Source organism: Ovis canadensis, chromosome 5 (genome assembly GCF_042477335.2).
Source record: "Ovis canadensis isolate MfBH-ARS-UI-01 breed Bighorn chromosome 5, ARS-UI_OviCan_v2, whole genome shotgun sequence".
NCBI lineage: Eukaryota > Metazoa > Chordata > Mammalia > Artiodactyla > Bovidae > Ovis > Ovis canadensis.
The window spans coordinates 114,866,610-114,887,300 of record NC_091249.1 but is presented as its reverse complement, the minus strand read 5'-3'; positions in this window follow the sequence as shown (position 1 = coordinate 114,887,300).

Genomic DNA, 20,691 nt, shown 5'->3' with positions numbered 1-20,691 from the left:
AAGAAGATGCTAGCCGTCGAAAGCTGGCCTGTTAAGAGCTTTCTCTGATGTGAATTCAAATCACATTTTGGAGGGCACATTTCAGATGGTCTCTAAATAAGGCATCCTTGGGGTTTTGCATTTTTATTCAAAAGGGACTAAAAAAAAGTAACATAGAAAATTTGGCTCTCATTCTGAGTACATTAGAATCCTGTTGATGATTCTTGTAAAGATATATTAGAAAAATAAATTCCTTTCCATTTTCCCTTATACATGCCACAACCAGAAAGCCAATTCGGTTATAAATTATATGAAGAGAATATTATTGTTTACTTACAAAAACACTCAAGTTGAATTAATGGAAATCTGAAGCTATTTACATAATATGCCCAATGCTAATACAGTTTTAATCCCTTTAAGGAAGATTGTCAAGAGGGACAAAACTTCTAAGAAAAAAATGAGCTAATGATTTAACAAAAAGTCATATATAATCTTACATAAGCATATCAGAAGAGGAATTCTTATGAATTTAAACTAATAAGCAAAACAATATTCTTTCATCTCAGGGTACTGTAAAAAGCCACCAAATTTAGAAACTTTTCAGGGGCACTTTCAGGGAGGGAGCTACTAAAAAACAAATGCAAGTATATTGTCTTTTGCTCAGATAATCCTTTACGTTATTTAAGCTGCTGCCCTCCTTTTCTGGCCTTTTCCCTTTCTAATTCCTTAAATCTATCTTTCTCCTCCATCTAAAATCAGAGAGCAAATTAGAGGGCATGGGGCCCCACCTTTTATGGAAATATCTATACTCCTATTTGCATGTGTTTGGACCACTACAGCTGCCCATAAAAGCGGCAGAGTGACCGTTCCTCCTTGTTATCCCAGCAGATTCTGTTCAAAGCCAAAGATTAGAACTGTGCAAATGGTAGAAAATAGCTTTTTTTTTTCCCCTCTGAAAAATACAAGAGCAGTTTAAAGTGAATAGAAATTAGTGGATCAGTGAACTGGAAGGAAACGTTATTGCCTCTGAAATAGCCTTGCTCCCACTCAACTTTGCATAACAATATTCGGTTTGCTATTATGCAGCACAACTTCCCAGCTCAGAGCAGGAGAAGTGCCCCCTCTCTACCGTTAGATTGGTGGGAATGAAACGCACAATGTGACTAAACATAGTCAAACCTTTCAGAGAGGGCGTTTTTTCTCATCTAAGTGATTATTTCTGGTATTAACAGGTGTAAAATGTCTTCTAATAAGAAAGTGGAAAACAGCAAATGTGCTTTTGAAATATGCAGCACAAGCTGCATACAAATAAGACATTCTAGAAGCCTGTCTGCTTCAGTTTTATAAAGCAGATGTCTGCTGTCCTAAGCAAATAGTGCAAGTTGTTTTCAAAATATGGAGGCGAAAAGCAATAGAGGCACCATTTACACACTCATTAGTAACAGAGGAAATGCATCTGCTTTGGAAAATTGCTGCTCACTAAAAAGCAAGTTTCCCTAGCAACGGGGACATCACGAAACTCTGAGACCACTTCTAAGCTATGAGAGAAATTATAGGAAAATAATGATTTTTTTATCAAATATATTTTATCTTTGCCATGGGAACACTTCCCCTAAATTTGGAAGTACCTAGGGAACTTAAAACTTTCTTTGCATTAATTTAAGAGAAAAGATGTATATAGTATCACCTCTCCTTGGGGAAGGGTAAAAGAGAAGAAAAGCCCTCTCCATCATCAGGAGACAGAGAGAGAGAGGCAGGGAGAAGTGAAAACAGGGAAATGGATGGGGATAAGCTCTATAGTCATCTCAGTGTGGAGTAAGTTGGTCTGGTGACCTCTGACTCCATTCTTTTCTCTGTAGCTTTGCTGATTTCCTTCATTAGCCAAAGAACTGTTACAACCAAAGAGTTTCTAACTGGATGATAACAGAGTCAACAGGTAGAGGCTTTAATCCCATAACTGTTTATAATTAGCTCATTACACTCCCTGCCCCAGCCCCACACACAGCTGCCAGCGGTGACATCAGCAGAGGAGGTGGGCATCTCTGTTGTCATTCCTGCATTTAAAAGCTTTCATTACTCAAAGAGGCATTTAGGATTCTTTCACAATTCATAAAAATCCAATCAGGAAGGAAAAAAAAAAAAAAACCACCTTTAAGTTTTTTGCCATGAGTATTGAAATATGTCTAAAAATCAAGTGGGACATCTGAATTTGCCAACATTTCCAGATGATTCTGACATGTATGTGTTGTTTTGTGTGAAACCAACGGTTTCACGTTGGTCCTCACATCAGCACCCTAAGTTATGATTAAAGACGTGTTTCAGATGCAGGGTTTTTGAAACCCGGAGAGGAAGTGATTTGGATGATACCACATAGAAGTAACAGAAGAACTGAGGCCCAAACCCAAGTCTGTTTAAATCCAAAGCCTGTGCTCTTTCTGTGCATTTCTATTCGCCCTTCCGGTAGCAGGAGGTGCGTTAGTCAGCAGTTCCTTTTCTCCCTTGGACTTCTCAGCAGGGGTCACAGAGTGTTGAGGCTTTCTTTTCCTTACGGGAGGGAGGAGAGTGGGAAACAAACAGTTTTATGTAGAAGTGTGAATGAATGGCCTATTTTAAAGCCAGAAGATTTCACGTGAAGATCTGGGGTTTCTCCTTAAAAATAAAAGCATCAGGAAGATACGGCAGCATCAGGATTCCCTCCCAGCAACTGACAACCAGGACTGGCTGTGCTTTCTTCAGGGCTGACTGTCTCCAGCTCACCCCAGCTGGTCACACACAGCTAAGTGCCTGGCCCCAAGGAGCTTCTGACTCTGCCATCTCTGGGTGAGTGGTGTCAAGTCAAGTCACCTAACGCTCATTGAACAGTGTCTACAAGCAAGGCCAGTGCCTTAAAACTGGGGGACAAGTTCAGGGGGAACGTCTGGGAGCTGCAAGACACAATGGAGGCAATAGGTCTGAAGAGCCAGACAGAACCTGTGAATTCATCGGGACCTGATCACATTCTAACCAAGGCAAACAATGGGTCAGAGAATTTGGAAATTAGTTATTAAAAAAAAGAAAAAGAAAAATCTGTCTTCAGCTGAATAATGATTTCCCTTGAATTTTAACTAAGATGATTAAATAAGAACAGAGGTCCAAGAATCCAAAAAATAGAATTCTCCTATTCACTCAGGTACTAACTTCTTTTTCAACGTGTAAGCAGCGCTAAGCCTTGCCTGGCTTCAGGTCCCGTGTCCGTACAAGGAGACAACAGGACTCCTGTGTGAGCAGCAGCCGCACAGGTACAGAGGGATGGAGCAAGACCGCGTGATGGGGCCGGGGTTCACGCATAAGGAAAAGGACAGCGGCTGGTCTATTCTAGGTCGCTACCTCCAGGAGGACTTGCGCTTGGGGTTGCCAGGTTGTTCCCACTTTACCAGAGCAGCCAGAAATGTGCGCACGTTTTAATTTGAAATGTCTGACTTTCAAAAATACAATGGACTGATTCAAAATTCTAAATCCACCACAGAAGCCAACCCTGCACAGTGAAGCAAAGTATCTCTAGGCAACACTGGCTCTCGGGCCCTCCGTGTGGGCCCCTGGACTAAATTCAACATCAGGGTTTTCTTCTTTTAAGCACTTGAGGAGAAGTGATCATCTTTGGGAAGAAGAGAGCAGTGTAGGTGGGTATGTTTCCAGTGGAAAGGTTCAGAAAGATCAGCATTCGCTGAGGGGCCCACTGTGCCAGCCTCCTCGGAGTTTCGCGTTTTCCGAACACGAAGCAAGACACATGGGCAGACGCGCTGTGCCAGCATCACTCGCGAAGACTGAGCGAGAAGGAGCTGCTGGGGAGGAGAAAAGGGAGTGGGAGATGGAGTTCCTCTCCAGGGGAGGAGAATTACACCCGTTTCTAGGAAAGCCTAAGAGGAAACAGGTAAGAACATTTTAAAGACATATACTATGTGACAGGTGCTTCCTCTATCTCATTCCGTGCCTACATCTTTTAAGGCAGAGGCTGGTATCACCTATCTTTAGAGAGGCAACAATTCACCGTGCGTTTCTCATGTACCAAATGCAGTGTGCGTTGGGCTTACAGGGACAACAGTTGACCGTGCTCTGTGCGTTTCTCATGTACCAAGTGCAGTACAAAGGGATTTAAATTACATCTTATCTTCCCAGCACTGTGAGAGTCTCTATGGCCAATCTCCAGATGAGAAAAGTCGAGAGGGACCCAGCAACACGGCCCCAAATCCTCAGGTAATTAATTAGCAGTGGGATTCCAGCTGCGGTCTCTGTCTACCCAGCACTCACTCATCACACTGTTCCGCTTCTCTAAAACGTCAGGGGAAACTGATTCAAGACCGCACTACCAGAAAGCAACAGTAGAGTGGCGATTCCATCACAGCTTGGAACCCTCGGGGCCTCTGGCTGCTTATCCTACTTTCTCTCCCCTGGTAGCACCATCCTCAGGAGCGAAGCCCTTGACGACTGTCCCCCTGAACTTTTCTTGGATTCGCAAACTTCTATCCTTGAGTTTTCATTTCTGGAACATGGCATACACAATCTCTGGCTCCCCCTGAGAGTGAAAGCAACACTGGGCTAAGACAGAGAACGTTTAATAACCCATGTTTTTCCTTCCCCAAATGAGGCAAAAATATTGGAGGGTGTGAATGACGCAGTACTTAAAAACCAAACAAATGTCAAGCATCCAAAAAAGAGTGCTAGTGCCCTGAGTATATTTTTCTACTCAGTTTGCCACTTGCTTCCAGCGTGAGAAAAATATTAAGACATTATTTCTGAGTACAAACAAGATGCACAAATAAGCTAAGTATGGAAATCTGCTTCGAGCTAGGTACCAACAATGAGCTAGCTAGCACCAACAATGAGCACGTACTATGTGCCAGACACTATTCTAAGCACTCTGCTTATCTCATTTCACCCTCACCACGGCCCAGCTGCTCAGATGCAAACTATGAGATACAGAAAAGGCTGAAGAGCCTGCTCCAAGGGGCACAGTTAGAAAGGGATGGATCCAGCTTTTAAGTTCAGGCCTGTGCTCCCAACTCTTTAACAGCCTCTCAAAATTGTCAAGTGCCCAAAAACGAGGTCTCATTTCGCTAGGTACATCATGATCTGTAGAATTTAAAGATTCTTCCTTTCCTTTGGTCCCATCCCATTATCCTAAAGCACATAATTCACCTAGAGTAATTCAAACAGATATTCTTAGTACTTAAACCGTACCTGTAGAGATCTTTTTACTATGTGTTAATTCTCATATATTGGTAGGGACCTAATGAACACAGATACTGAAAATCACAAGAGGGTGCTTGGAACTACACATTTAATAAACTGTTAACTAAATGGATATACTCACAAACCAAGACAGGTATTTATATGAGGCAGAATCACACAGTGTCTTAATAAATGTCTGGTGAATGAAGGAATGAATATTGTATCTTTTTAAATTAATTTATTTATTCGTTCAACAAATATGTATGTGGCGTTCAGGCACTGTTGCAGGCAATGGAGATACAGCACCAAGCCAAGCAGACAAATACCTACCCTCATGGAGTTTACATTCTAATCCAAACAGAAAATAAATATGTTAGATATTTAATATGTTAAATATACAAACAAACAAACAAAACTGAGAGAAAAAAACAAAGCAAAGAAAGCGTACTGGGACAGTTGAAAGTAGTTCTGCAGTTTTACGTAGGTATGCAAGGGAAGGCATCCCTGATATAAAGTCAGGGATATAATATAGTTGATTTACAACATTGTATTAGTTTCTGGTTTATAGCCAAGTGATATATATATATATATATACATACATATACATATAGCTTTTCATGAGCTTCCCTGGTGGCTCAGATGGTAAAGAATCTGCCTGCAATGCAGGAGACCCAGGTTCAATCCCTGGTCAGGAAGATTCCCTGGAGAAGGAAATGGTAACCCACTCCAGTGATCTTGCCTAGATAATCCCATGGACAGAGGAGCCTGGTGGGCTACAGTCCATGGGGTCACAAACAGTTGGACACGACTGAGCAACTAACACTTTCTTTCACAGCTTTTCATATTCTTTTCCATTATGGCTTAGTGTAGGATACTGACTATAGTTCCCTGTGCTATATGGTAGGACTTGGTTGTTTTTCTATATAGTAGTTTGTATCTGCAAATCCTGAACTCTTAGTTTATCCCTCCCTTACCCCTTTGGTAACCATAAATCTGTTTTCTATGCCTGTGAGTCTGTTTCTGTTTTGTAAACAAGTTCATTTGTATCATACTTTTAGATTCCATATAAAGTATTATCATATGGTACTTTTTTCTCTCTGACTTTCTTCACTTGGTCTGGAAATCTCTAGGTCCACCATGTTACTGCAGATGGCATTAATTCATTCCTTTTATGGCTGAGTAGTATTCCACTGAGAGTCCCTTGGACTGCAAAGAGATCCAACCAGTCCATTATGAAGGAGATCAACCCTGGGATTTCTTTGGAAGGAATGATGCTAAAGCTGAAACTCCAGTACTTTGGCCACCTCATGGAAAGAGTTGACTCATTGGAAAAGACTCTGATGCTGGGAGGGATTGGGGACAGGAGGAAAAGGGGACGACAGAGGATGAGATGGCTGGATGGCATCACCGACTCGATGGACGTGAGTTTGAGTGAACTCTGGGAGTTGGTGATGGACAGGGAGGCCTGGTGTGCTGCGATTCATGGGGTTGCAAGGAGTTGGACACGACTGAGTGCCTGAACTGAACTGAACTGAGTATTCCACTGGGTGTATACCTATACCACATCTAGATCCATTCATCTGGTGATGGACATTTAGGCGTCTTCCGTACCATGGCTATTATAAGTAATGTTGCTATGAACATCAGGGTGCATGTATGTTTTTGAATTAGAGTTTTTTCCAGACATACGCCCAGAAGTAGGGTTGTTGGATCATATAGCAACTCTATTTTTAGTTTTCTAAGAAATGTCCATACTAGTTTCCATAGTGGCTACACCAATATACATTCCTGCCAATGGTGTAGGTGGGTTCCTTTTCCTTCACATCCTCTCCAGCATGCTGTTTGTAGACTTTTTAATGATGGCCATTGACTAGTGTGAGGTGATATGTCACTGTAGTTTTGCGTTTCTCTAATAATTAGTGATAATGAGCATCTTTTCATGTGTCTATTGGCCATCCATATGTCATCATTGGAGAAATGTCTATTCAGCTCTTCTGCCCATTTTTTCATTGGGTTTTTTGTTGGTGGTACTGCTATTGAGTTATATGCACTTTATTTTTTGGAAATTAATCCCTTGTCTGTCATATCATTTGTAAATGTTTTCTCCCAGTCTGTAGGTTGTCTTTTTGTTTTACTTATGGTTTCCTTTGCTGTGCAAAAGCTTGTAAGTTTGATTAGGATTTATTTTTGCTTTTATTTCTATTGCCTTGGGAGACTGTCAGTGCTTTTAAAATATTGAGCTTGGTAAGTATTTTTTACTCACTATTAAACATTTAAATATTTAGTTCCCCTATATGTGGGGTAAAGTCAGGCTAATCATATATTCGATTAATAATGCTGGTTATTTGTTATGCTATGTATGACAGATGTGATTTTTCTAGATTCTTCCAGGATAAACTGTGGAAAATTATAAAGCATGATAGAACATAGGATAACTTACAAACCACTAAAGACAGGTCCAGCTCATTATGTTTTGCCTATTTATATCGATGTCTGATGCATCAAAACTGGATGTATCTCTAAATCAACTCTAAATAAATAAGTAAAACGCCATCTGGAGCCTCCTTGAAAATAATCCACCCTTGCAGATTCTTGCTGTCCTTGTGTGACCCCTATCGAGCCTGAGTAACATTTGAGGCAAAGACTCTGTGACATGGTCTGTTACCCACGCACAACCCTCCCTAGTGTCAGCAAAGCAAATCATGGTGCAAAGCACTCACGACCGGCAAGCAGAATAAGCACTTTTGATTGTTTTCATCTCTCTCTCTAAAATATGAAGATTCACTAATAAAAAAAAACTAGCACTAAATCAAAATAATTTCACAATATCAAGGGCTTGAAAATGGATATTATGGAACTTGGGTTATAATTAGGCCTGTGATTATCACTCAAGATACAACCATCTGCAGCTAATTTTATATGAATGGTGATAAAAAGCCTTATGTACCTTCTCAGGGTTCACCAGCCTTATCAGTACTTAGTACTGTGAAATTTCCCATTGGGCTTGGCAAACATACTTAAAAGGCATTATTTTTTTCCATTTTTATTATCATTTTATTTGTCCACAGAGAAATTTTTATCAAGCTTTCAGTCTATGAGTTTGTCTTCATTCGTTCATTGCTTCCTACAATATGGGTCCACTTCAAAAATAAGTATTTGAAATTATTTTGTTTTTTAAACCAGGTGGTGAACTGATGAAGAATCTGCCTGCCAATAAAGGAGACACAAGAGATGTGGGTTTGATCCCTGGGACAGGAAGATCCCCTGGAGAAGGAAAATGGCAACCCACCCCAGTATTCTCGCCTAGAAAATCCTATGGGCAGAGGAGCCTGGCAGCTACATACAGTAGATGGGGTCGCAAAGAGTCAGACACGACTGAGCATGCACGCCTGCATGCAAGCATTAGTTAATAGTTTCTCCCTTTGTCATACATTTCAGTTATCTTTCTGATTTTAAATTCACTTTCACATACAATATACGGTTGTGCTCTAATAACAGAAATGTGTGACTTGGATATTTAAAGATATATTCTAAACCTAATAATCACAACTGTAAGCCTTCTATATCTATTTGAATATGTATATTTACCACTTAGAACATCTAAGTTCCTAATTTATAATTTTATAAATTCTAAATTTATAATTTTTATAATAATTCATAATTAGGCACATGGAGAACCACCCAAGTTCATTAGCAATGAAACCATTCAAGTACTTAGCCCTCATCACTTCAGCTCTACTCAAGATATTTCACTGCAGTTTCTAATAGCTAAATGTCACAGTTCCATGCCAAACTACATCAAGGACTTTGCTGGCACCAGTGTGCCTACTTTAGAATGAGCAATACTTCAGAGTCATCAGAATTAACCATCCACTAAATTCAATTTAATAAGGCTACATCATCCTCTGTGTCTCACCTTCATGCACAATTTATTATAATTTTATATGAAAAGCTAAAAGCTCCGGACACACATATGCTATCTTGTTCCTGAAAAGACAGCCCTTTTCTTGAGCACTTTTAAGAGACTGGATAGCAATTCAGACCATAATTGGGTACCTTCTCAGAGCATCTGACAGACTGCACGTTGAAAAAGAGATTAAAAAGATGAAATGTCAGGGTATTCCAATTGTGAGAAGTCCCTGAATTCTCCTTCAGCCCTTCAGCCCTGACAGAATGAGAAGCTTCAAATGAGGCCTCCCAGGGTTTTTCTGAAAGGAGACACAGTCCCTGGCTCTCCTCCAGAGCACCTACCTCAGAGCTAGGGAACACGTGAACTGCCTTATGTGATTTCAGAGTGAGCCTGGAAATGCATCTAGTCTGCCTGTATGTCTTTTCTTAACTTATTTTTTATTACTGTCTTCTGTTTTGCAAGGAAGGAAGACAACAGATGCTGCAGTGCAGAGAGAAATTTAAGAAGTCTTTACTTAAAGAAATAAAGAAGTGAGTATCCACCACTACCATATTTCTGACCTGTCCCTCTCCTACTCCCTTACCCCTTTGGTAACCATAAGTTTGCCTTCTGCGTCTGCCAGATTGTTTCTGGTTTTTATACTGATACGTAAAATAGATAAGCAACAAGGATTTACTATATAGCACCAGGAATTATACCCAATACCTATCATGGAATATATTCTTCCAAAAAAATAAATATGTTATACACCTGAAACTAACACAATATTGTAAATCAACTCTACTTCAATAAAAAAAAGGATGGAAAGGAAAAGAAAGAAGAAAACTATAAGTAAGGACTGTCAAGAAAATCTATAGTAGAGACATTAAAAAGGATGTAACATCTTTTGTTGACCTCTAGGTAAAATGGTGCGTCTCAGGTTATTTTAAATTCAGGATAATGGCTACCTTGAGACGTGCTAGTTAGAGGTAAGTGGTGCAGATACAAAACTCCTACATTTAAAAAACAGAAACTCTAAGGATGGGGGAACTGAATCTTTTCTATGCTGACCTAATTTATTAGGTCGGTCACTTGTTACCAACTAGATACACAGGTGTGCACTGATCTTTTAAAAAGGCTGTATTTTCCACTGGAAAAGCCGAGACTGATCCCAAGAGAGTCATTTTTCCGGCAGTACCAGTGTCCAAACAGGTATCTACAGTGGGCAAGTGAGCAGCCGCCACGCAGGCCTGAGGTTTCCAGCAGTGCTGCTGTGGTACTCAGCCTAGTCTTACACATTGAACAATAACTCAAATCCATCACAAGATCACTTGTCAGTCCTCCTCGGTTAAATGGGTCTTTATTTTTAGAGAACAATGGGAATTATAGGAAACCGGGAGGCCTTACATCACAGAACTATAAATAGTTGCTGTTAAATGCAGCCTCAATGTTTTTGTTTTCCAATTTCAAAATGAAGTTGATGTTTGAGAGGGGTTATTCTTCATCTGCTGAACAGTTTGTGATGTCATCTCATCTAGGTGATTAAGGACCTATTTAGTTTTTTCAATCAGACAAATCACTAGCTCTCAACAGGAATTTTAATCAGAAAGATTGCTGTGCTGAGATTGTCCCCAGCTGAACAGAATGCTACTGACCTTTCCTTCACAGGAAATTTAAATTGGTATCATTTGGCTGGTTAGGATTTCTGCCATTTCCCTGTGGATCAAGATTAGGGATGAACTTTCAGGTTCAGTCATACATTAAAAACACAAACACATAAGCTGTGAAAAGCCAGAAGCAGAATGATGTCTTTCCCCTGATGCAAAGGTCACTGCTGTTATTTCTCATTCATTTCAGCTGACCACAGGCTTCTACACTTACTGCCCCCATTTAGGGAACTCAGATTGGAAAATGATCATACTTATGGGCCTTCAGCATATTCACTGCATTAAGATTATCTGCTATATTTAACTTGGCTCTCTCATTTGTATGTTAAAGGAAAAATTTTTTTCCCTTGTGATAAACTAAACAAGACATTTTTTTAAGTGTGTAAATGAGGTTATATTTATTAGAAGGATTCTGTTTTGGTCTAGAAAGTTCCTGCCTTGTACCATCAAGGGAACAAGAAAAAAATATTAAGTAAATATTCCCTAGAGAAACCCGCTCCTCTCAGTATAAGCAATTTTAGGGTACAAACTCATAAAACTGCCATGACATCAAATTATTAATTAAGTAGTTTAGGAAATCACACAGAAAACAGATCCTCGATCCCAAAAGGGTCAGTAAAAAGTAACTTAGGAAAGCTAGTTACCATGATCTCCAATTTTAAATTTGCAATAGCTTTAATATTTCCAAAAGTGAATTCATAGGTATATAATTATGAAATACTGCAATCTCTTAGGATCCTATAAAATACTAATTAATGATTTAGGACTAACAGATAAAAGGTTAAAAAGTTTTACCCTAGAATTATACTAAAAATGAAGCAGATTTAATAACCAAAAAAAGGACCAAGGACCAAAGCTTTATTATACCTTATTTAAAATGTTGTTTGAAACCAAGATAGCTTACATTTATTTCTACCTCAAGCTTACATTTATTTCTACCTCAAACTGAGCCTCTAAATAAAATTTCAACTTAAATCTGTTTATCTCCACTACCATAACTGATTCCAAGAGGACACGCATTTAATTATCACTACATATCGGAAAACATTAAGAATATACTTAAGAAGTCTAACCCATTATAACTAACCTACAGGTCTATACTATAGGTAGCAATTTAGATAATGCCTTTTTAAAGTTTATCTAAAAATTATGTAATTCCATTAATTTTGCAATTTTAATAAAAGATGCTTTGTGGTTTAGTCATGGAAGGGCAGGGGGTTTGTGTTTTTTTCTTAAATAAATTCAAATCAGTGAGCTAGAAACTGTTTCATCTTAATAAAAAGATTTGATCATGCATTGTTTTTATAAATTGACTTCACTATTAAAATAAAGCACACAAATTAGAAAGAGGAAAGTCATTTCAGCAATCAGCTAGGATCAAACGAACAACTTCTTGGTATACTTCCTAGGAAACTGATTCAGATTTGACATCAGCCATATCACTTCTATTGTACAATAACATATAGGAAAGATATCTTGAGAGAATAATTTTTGCTTCATAACAGAAGAAAATGCCCCAAACTGTTTTTAAACCTAGTTTTCATGGTCTGTGACACATTATGGCATTTTTTTAATTATAAAAAATAAATACAAGAAAATAAAAGTCGATAAAAATGAATGACGCCAACATCCTTAATTACATTCCAAAGGCAAATAGATGTCTGTCTGTTTATCATAAGTAAGCTGGAAAAAAAAAAAGAGTATTGCACAATACACTGTGCTAAGAGACTACATGTTAACCTGGTTCATATCCTCCACAATAAATTTATAAAAACTGAGTCTCGAAGACAGTGCCTCAAGGTCATACAGCTGCAAGTGTCAGAACCAGGGTTCAGCTCAGAATTCAAATCCGTTTTATCTTATTTCAACCCCCATGTTCTTTCCATTGCATATTCTGCTGTTTGATTTCAAACTGACCTGGCTTCTTACAGTCAGGCAGCTTTCAATGCAATGACGGACCTTAGCAGCACTGTACAGCTAAACTGCATGCAGAACCAGACAACTGCTTCCCTAAGTTCACCTTGCTCTTTCCCTGGAGGTTTCCTCCCACTGCCCTACCGTGGAATTCTGGGTAGGACACTCTGGTCCCTCTCTAAGCAATTACAAGAAGTGCCAAGCTAAACAGTGCATGCAAAGAGATTTTAAAGTCACTCTAGCATAATTATCCTAATCAACAAAAACCAACTACAGCTCAATCAAACTTTTGAGAAGAAAAGCTTGTGTGGGAGTTAAATAAATTACAGCAGTAAGGTCAGGCTTTTATAAGATGTTCTAGATTCTATCACCTTGCTCTAATTCTTGCATATTTCAGCAGTCACTTTTTTTGTGTGTGTGACTGCTGAATAACAAGTCATTTTAAAAAATCCCAAGATGGTTACAAAAGTACTGTTAACACACACTGTGCATCCACATATAGCCCACAGCACTGAGGACATTGGAATAAACTTGGAACTCCGCAATTGAAATGTTATTTTAAAATCTAAACCAGGCGATAATTTTTAAAAAGGGCGGGAGGGGGTAAGCGTAACTGAAGCAACTTAGATTTGTTTTCTGTTTCCATACTATTTTCCTTGCTCCCTTCCTTTCTGACACTATCAGTGGGTTTGAACAAATCTAGACCAATTATTCAGAAACCCTCACACACGCTCACTTGAACATTCTGAGGCCTTTTATTCACATCATTTCCTCAAACGTTAATTGAAATTATTTACTTGCAAAGAGTCTCTCTTTTCAGAAAAATAATTTCAAAGATTCTTGAATAGTGCTATTCAAGAACAGCACAAGAACAGCATATCAATAACAGCATATAACTATTATCAAGTTGTTGCACCAATGATAAAACTACAATGACAACCCAAGTCTGTGATATCTTTGGTTATATGTACACAAAACAAAGAGAATGAACTATTTGACTAAAAGAAAACTCATATTCTGAATATGAACTGTTAGCCTTAAGAGCTACCTAGTACCTGATTTGCTTCAGAGTCACAGCACTGTGTGTACACAGTAAACTCTCAGTACAGAACTTGCATAAACCTAATCTAGGGCATAGCCAGAGTAAATAAATGTACTAACCCTATAACAGTAACTGATTTCAAAACAAAACACTGATAGAATGAGTATGAAGCATGGCAAGTATGAGGCAGACATAGAGAAAGGACAACAAAATTTCCCAGGTACGCTGAATGCAGACTGTGAATGGGGAGTTATTCATTAACCAGCCCACATAAAGAGGCTTGTTAGTACAAATTTTTGTGGAGCAATCAACTGCACAGAAGGTTTTTATAAACTCTGATTGTGTGTCTAAATTTGTATGAATGGAATACTGCTTTGAAAAGCCTTTAGGTACAAAATGTTTTAAGAATTTCTGTAATTTCTAAAAGGTCCAATCACACACTCAGCAGAGCCCTCTTCCACAGCCAATTTTCCATTGCCTCAGCTGTTTTTATTAAAACTAGCAGCTACAGAGGAATAGTGAATGCAGACTTAAGCTAAACAGGCTATTTTGCCTTTCCATTTGCAACTAAGTAAAATTTGATTGTTAATTTTTTTTTTGCCAGTTTGCCCATTTTTCACATATATCACAAAGTTGCAAAGGTAAGAATTAATATCATTTGGGGGGCTTCCCAGGTGGTACAGTGGTAAAGAATCCACCTGCTAGAGCCGCAGAAGACTCAGGCTTGATCCCTGGGTCGAGAAGATCCCCTGGAGATGGAAATGGCAACCCGCTCCAGCATCCTTGCCTGGAAAATTCCATGGACAGAGGAGCCCGGCGGGCTACAGTCCATTGGGTAGCAAAGAGTCAGACATGACTGAGCACAACAAGATCATTTTGAAGCTTCGTCACAGAATGAAGAATTCTACAGCTGTGCATTAAAAAAAGACAAATTTGCTTTTACTTCACAAAGTATGAAAAAGCTGCACTAGTCATAATAGATTTTTAGACAAAATATCAAAAGATGGCTAACATGTTTCTATAGGAAAAATGAAGATAAGCTGAATTCTCAACAGTCCTTGTCAGTTTGCAAAGGGGCTAGATGACAATAAGGGCGTTGTTTGCAACTCAGGAAAACTCCAGCATAAAAAATTGAAAATTTTCCCTCTGGGTTCTCAGCGTGTCATAGGCAAAGCAAAAACAACCCTAAAGAACAGAAATACACACTAAAAACAGGAAGGGACATTGAAATGACAGCCACACAAGTCTAATGGAGAGAGACAAACATGCAGGTATGGTATATGCAAATATTTTCTTCCTCATAAGGAGAGTAAAGAAACAATGAAAATAGATCTCCTTTCTTATTAAGTAGAAGTAACATGTATGCCTTACAGAAGGTTAATTGGGCGGCCTGTAGCTAACTGCAGCAAAGTTAACTGCAGCAATTACAGTAATCCCACTTATCCAAGAATGTATTTCAAAACACCCCACACCCTCCCCGGGAATGCCTGAAACCTTGGACAGTACCAGACCCTATATGTACTCTGTTTTTTCCTATACATGATTGCCTACGAGAAAGTTTAATTTACAGACTAGACACGGAAAGAGATGAACAATAATAACTATTACTACTAATAAAAAAGAACAATTATAACAATATACCCTAACAAAAGCTATGTGAATGAAGTCTCTCTCAAAATAGCTTACTGTGCAAATTCAATGCCTTTCCATTTTAACTAAGCACTTATCACGCAATCACGACCATAACTTTTGCAGTTTGCAGTGTGACAGCAAAGCCACCAAGTTTCTTTTTCCTTATAATTTCACCGGTAGAGACTTGCTCTTCCCGTAGATCTGTCAGTGTATGATCTTTTTTTTTCAAGTCAAGAACTTTAACCATTTCACTTGGAGGCAGCACTTTACAGCTTCTCTCTGGTACGACTGAATCGCCAGCATCACTACTCTTGCATGTTGGGGGCATTACGAAGTACAACAAATTACATAAACATAAAGACAGCAACACTTCCTGCCCTTTCGCGTGGGTAGCCAAGATGGCGGCTGTGTGGCTAACCCGCGGGGCGCTGGCAAGACCACGCGAGAGTTCGTCACGCTACTCAGGACAGGTGTGCCACTTTAAACGCAGGAACTACTTCCGGAATTTTCTGTTTAATATTTTCATAGCTCAGGTGACCTCTCAGGGTGCCGCTTTAAACGCATGATCTACTTCCAGAATTTTCCGCTTAATAGTTTCGTACCTCCGTTGACCTCTCAGTGAAGCTGCGGAAAGTGAAACCGTGGACGAAGAAGGAACGGCTGCAGTTATTTCCGGGGTACATTACACTGTAGAGTGTGGGGAGAGCAAGATGGGAGTAAAGATGGACAGGACAGTGTGGATGACCTAGAGAGACCACCTGGGACCACACGTAACTCTGCCCTGAGCTACAGCAGCTGAGCCTAGAGAGGGTGCGGGTCAACTCCGGCTCTTAGAAGTTGGAGCAGCGTCAGGGAGGAAAGGACAGGGAGCTGGAGAGCGAGAAGGATGGGAGGAAGCAGCCACCTTCTAGACACTGGCTGTCACTGTTATTTAGCCCTTTTGTTGACGAAATTCCTGAAAACAAAGTGTATCAGAACAGACTCCGGTTTTACTCTCTCTTCTTTTTATTTCAGGATAGGACCGTAATCATATGAATAATTTAGCTGTCACTGCCAGAGAGATGACCGCTGGGGAGACATATCCTGTAACGGTGTCACACACCAATGAGATTAGGAATTCTGCCAATCTTTTGTAAAAAAAAAAAAAAAAAAATTTCAAATTATCAGACGGCCGCCTGAAAGAACTGGGGGATCCAAAGGAGAAAGCTCTGCAGGGTAGAGCAGTATCATGTTCTTAAAAGACACAACTAACAACCATTACCAAGAACACCACCTCATTCGAGGCACAAAATAATGGATTCTGTAATGGGATACTCAGCAAATAGTTCACCGCATGGTTCAGAAGTCCCTACCCAAAAACATCTAGTGTGCACAAGGAAAGGTTCACAGATAAAAAGTTCAGAAACCTATCTAGGTAGGTGGATTCTCTTCTACTATCTTTTCTTCCCAAATTGTATCAAGACCTCAAATTAGAAAGCAGAAAGCAAATTGAAGAAACTGAGGAACTTACTGCACTGGAGAGAAAATTACTAGGATAAAAAAGTAGAATAAGAATCAAAATAACACTGTCCACAATTATTTCTAAATGATCCTTAGTTTTCAGCTTTGCTAAATCTCAAGACTGTGTTCAAGCATTATAGATAAATTCTAAGAAAATGTTTTGGCCTCAACAAGAATTTTCAGGATATAATGGATGTGGCTATTTAGTTCAGTGCTTTTCAAACTCATGGTCATGAGTTTTTAAAAAAAACTTATCTCCAGTATAATGTATACTTATTCATATTTCATGCATTTACTATTATACTGGCAAACTATGGCTCTTGAGAAACCTATATGCAGGTCAGGAAGCAACAGTTAGAACTGGACATGGAACAACAGACTGGTTCCAAATAGGAAAAGGAGTAGTCAAGGCTGTATATTGTCACTCTGCTTATTTAACTTCTATGCAGAGTACATCATGAGAAACGCTGGACTGGAAGAAGCACAAGCTGGAATCAAGATTGCCGGGAGAAATACCAATAAGCTCAGATATGCAGATGACACCACCCTCATGGCAGAAAGTGAAGAGGAACTCAAAAGCCTCTTGATGAAAGTGAAAGAGGAGAGTGAAAAAGTTGGCTTAAAGCTCAACATTCAGAAAACGAAGATCATGGCATCTGGTCCCATCACTTCATAAAAAATAGATGGGGAAACAGTGGAAACAGTGTCAGACTTTGTTTTTAGGGGCTCCAAAATCACTGCAGATGGTGACTGCAGCCGTGAAATTGAAAGACGCTTACTCCTTGGAAGAAGTTATGACCAACCTAGATAGCATATTGAAAAGCAGAGACATTACTTTGCCAACAAAGGTCCGTCTAGTCAAGGCTATGGTTTTTCCAGTAGTCATGTATGGATGTGAGAGTTGGACTGTGAAGAAAGCTGAGTGCGGAAGAATGGATGCTTTTGAACTGTGGTGTTGGAGAAGACTCTTGAGAGTCCCTTGGACTGCAAGGAGATCCAACCAGTCCTTTCTGAAGGAAATCAGCCCTGGGATTTCTTTGGAGGGAATGATGATGAAGCTGAAGCTCTAGTACTTTGGCCACCTCATGTAAAGAGTTGACTCACTGGAAAAGATTCTGATGCTGGGGGGGATTGGGGGCAGGAGGAGAAGGGGACGATAGAGGATTAGACGGCTGGATTGCATCACTGACTTGATGGACGTGAGTCTGAGTGAACTCCAAGAGTTGGTGATGGACAGGGAAGCCTGGCGTGCTGTGATTCATGGGGTCGCAGAGTCGGATATGACTGAGCAACTGAACTGAACTGAACTGGCAAACTATATACATGATGTATACAATAAAGAGGTTTGGCGGATAAGACTTTAAAATATTTTAAAGGCAGGTCCAGTCTAATATTTTCTTTCCTCACTCAAGTGGATCACGTTTGTACCACTTGGGATGTTAAAAGTTCAGAAGACACCTGTTAACTAATTGGATGTGAGGGGCAACATATGTTCATAACTTACACTCACATACACATTGGAGATTTTGTAGTAGTTTATCCAAAATGCTTAAATTTTAAATGTAGTGCTTTAATATTAGTATAACATACTGCTTTCTAAAGCAGTTGTGAGGTGAATAAAAATAAAGCAAATCAGGGTTTCAAAGACTGTTTTATTCCTGCCCATGCCTGCACTTTATTCAACAACTATTATGTGACAAGCATTTTATATTACATATATCTAATCCTTACAAGAACTAAAAAGAAAAATTTATTTTTCCCATTTTATCTAAAAAAAAAAAATGAAATTAAGCTTCATGATCAGCCAAATCCTACAAATAAGTGGTAACACGGGGTAAGATCTTTAAAACCACAAAATCAAGATGATCACAATTATAGGACCTGATGTGAAGGGTCAAGAATTTTACCTGTTTGGGTATCTTCTTTACAGCTGACTCCTTAAAGCAAAGAGAAGGGAACTGAGAAATAAAATGTTAACTATTAAAAATTCCTTACAGTAAAAAAAATAACAACAGCTCCCAGACATTTCCACCCGCTTCTCGTCCAGCAAACAGCACTTTTAAGTCCTAGGAAGAGGCCTCCAGAAGAGAATTCTGGGAGTGGTTACAGTGGCTAAGTTTCCACTGATGGAGTTGCCCGAAACCTCAGAGCTTCAGATATTGTTTCCCAAAACAATATCCTTTAATCCCAAAAGAGAACTTAATAAATATTTTTAGTTATGGCCACAGCAGTTCTGAGAACTTAGCTCCCCAACTAGGGATTGAACCCTGCGTAGAGTCCTAACCACTGGACTACCGGAATTCCCTTAGAAGAGAATGTACCAAGGGTAAGTTCTGGAGCTTGCAGAGCTTGGCATTCATTCTGTCCTCAGCAGGACAGAGAAAGCAAGCTGGCTTCCCTCCCGCCCTTCTCAGCAGGCTGGCTGCGCGGAAGGTTAGTCTTGGACTTCCACTCAGTTTCCAGCTATGTTCCCAAACAGGGCCTGAAACCAGCTACAGGGCCAAAATGCTTATCCCTCGTCCAGAACCATATGTAGCTAGCTATGAAGCCTCTGGACCAACAGATGAGAGGGTGAGGGTGAGCCTCTGTGCTCACAACAGATGAGGGTCCACCAGCCTGGGGAAGCTACTTTACAATAAAAAGTGTGTCAAATTAGGAGAAGTGCTAAGTGTAAAATTTTGTTTGCCAGTTGAAATACCATGATTTGAAATTCCACTGCTAAATTCTTCACCAGAAAACATGGGTTAAACTTACAGTAGTGATTCAGCATCATTTCCTTCACTTGAGACTTTTTAAAAGATCTATGACTTTTGTCCACACAGGCATTCTCATCTGCCTGGGAAGGCCGCACCTCTCCTACTCACCTGGCAAACTCCTTTCCACCCTCCACACCCAAGCATGACTTCCCTGGTGAAGCCTTCCCCATACATAAAGTGGAATTAGAACCCTTCTCATCTGAGTGCTCAAAAAAAAAAAAAATCTTAAATCTATATTTAATTAGAAACATTTGTTTCAACTGCAACTATTTGTTTTGACTATGGCTTCTGTATTTACTCGCCTTGTATTCCCACGACTTATTCCTGTGCTGTGCTAGGCACATAACGTATCACAATAATATTTGGTAGATGAAGAAATGAAAGTTGAACATGAATCTGAAGGAGCATTAATTCTTACAGATATAATAGATTGGTCTCAATGGTTCTCAACTTGTTTGCCTTTATACACCTTATATAAAATCCATCATAGTTCTTTGAACATTCAGGTTGTAGCCTTATGACTGTATCTGACTGTCAATACACAAAGGAAGCTTCTCACATTACATTACATTACAGGTGTAGCCTAGCACAAATGAGAGAGCTCTTACAATTTTTCTATTCACAAATTAGGAATTATCATTTGCAGCATTTTCTATAATTTCTAAATACAGTAACCTGGGAGCCAGTGGGGAAAGTCTTGTTTTCAATTGCCTGTTCTCTGGTATGTCTATTCTATTCAAAAGGTTTCTCAAAAAAGAAACAAAAGTTTAAAAAAAATCTGAAAGACAAAAAAAAAAAAAAAAATCTGAAAGACAAAAACGCAATCTCCACCTATTTACTTTGAGGGCTTGATCCAGCAAGTATTTTAAGAAATGAATTTCCAGTGGAGGGAAAAAAAAAAAAGTAGTTAGGCAATGTTACACCAAAGGTAATGTGCCCTTTTCCCCTTAAAAAAAAAAAAGTTAATCCGTCATATTTAGCAAGATTACATTATGTGGCCTACCAGAAAACAGTATTCATTCCTATAAATACCCAATCCCTTAAACATTTTCTCCTACAACTGCATTAGTTTCTCATTAGATGAGCGTGCCACTAAAAATATGT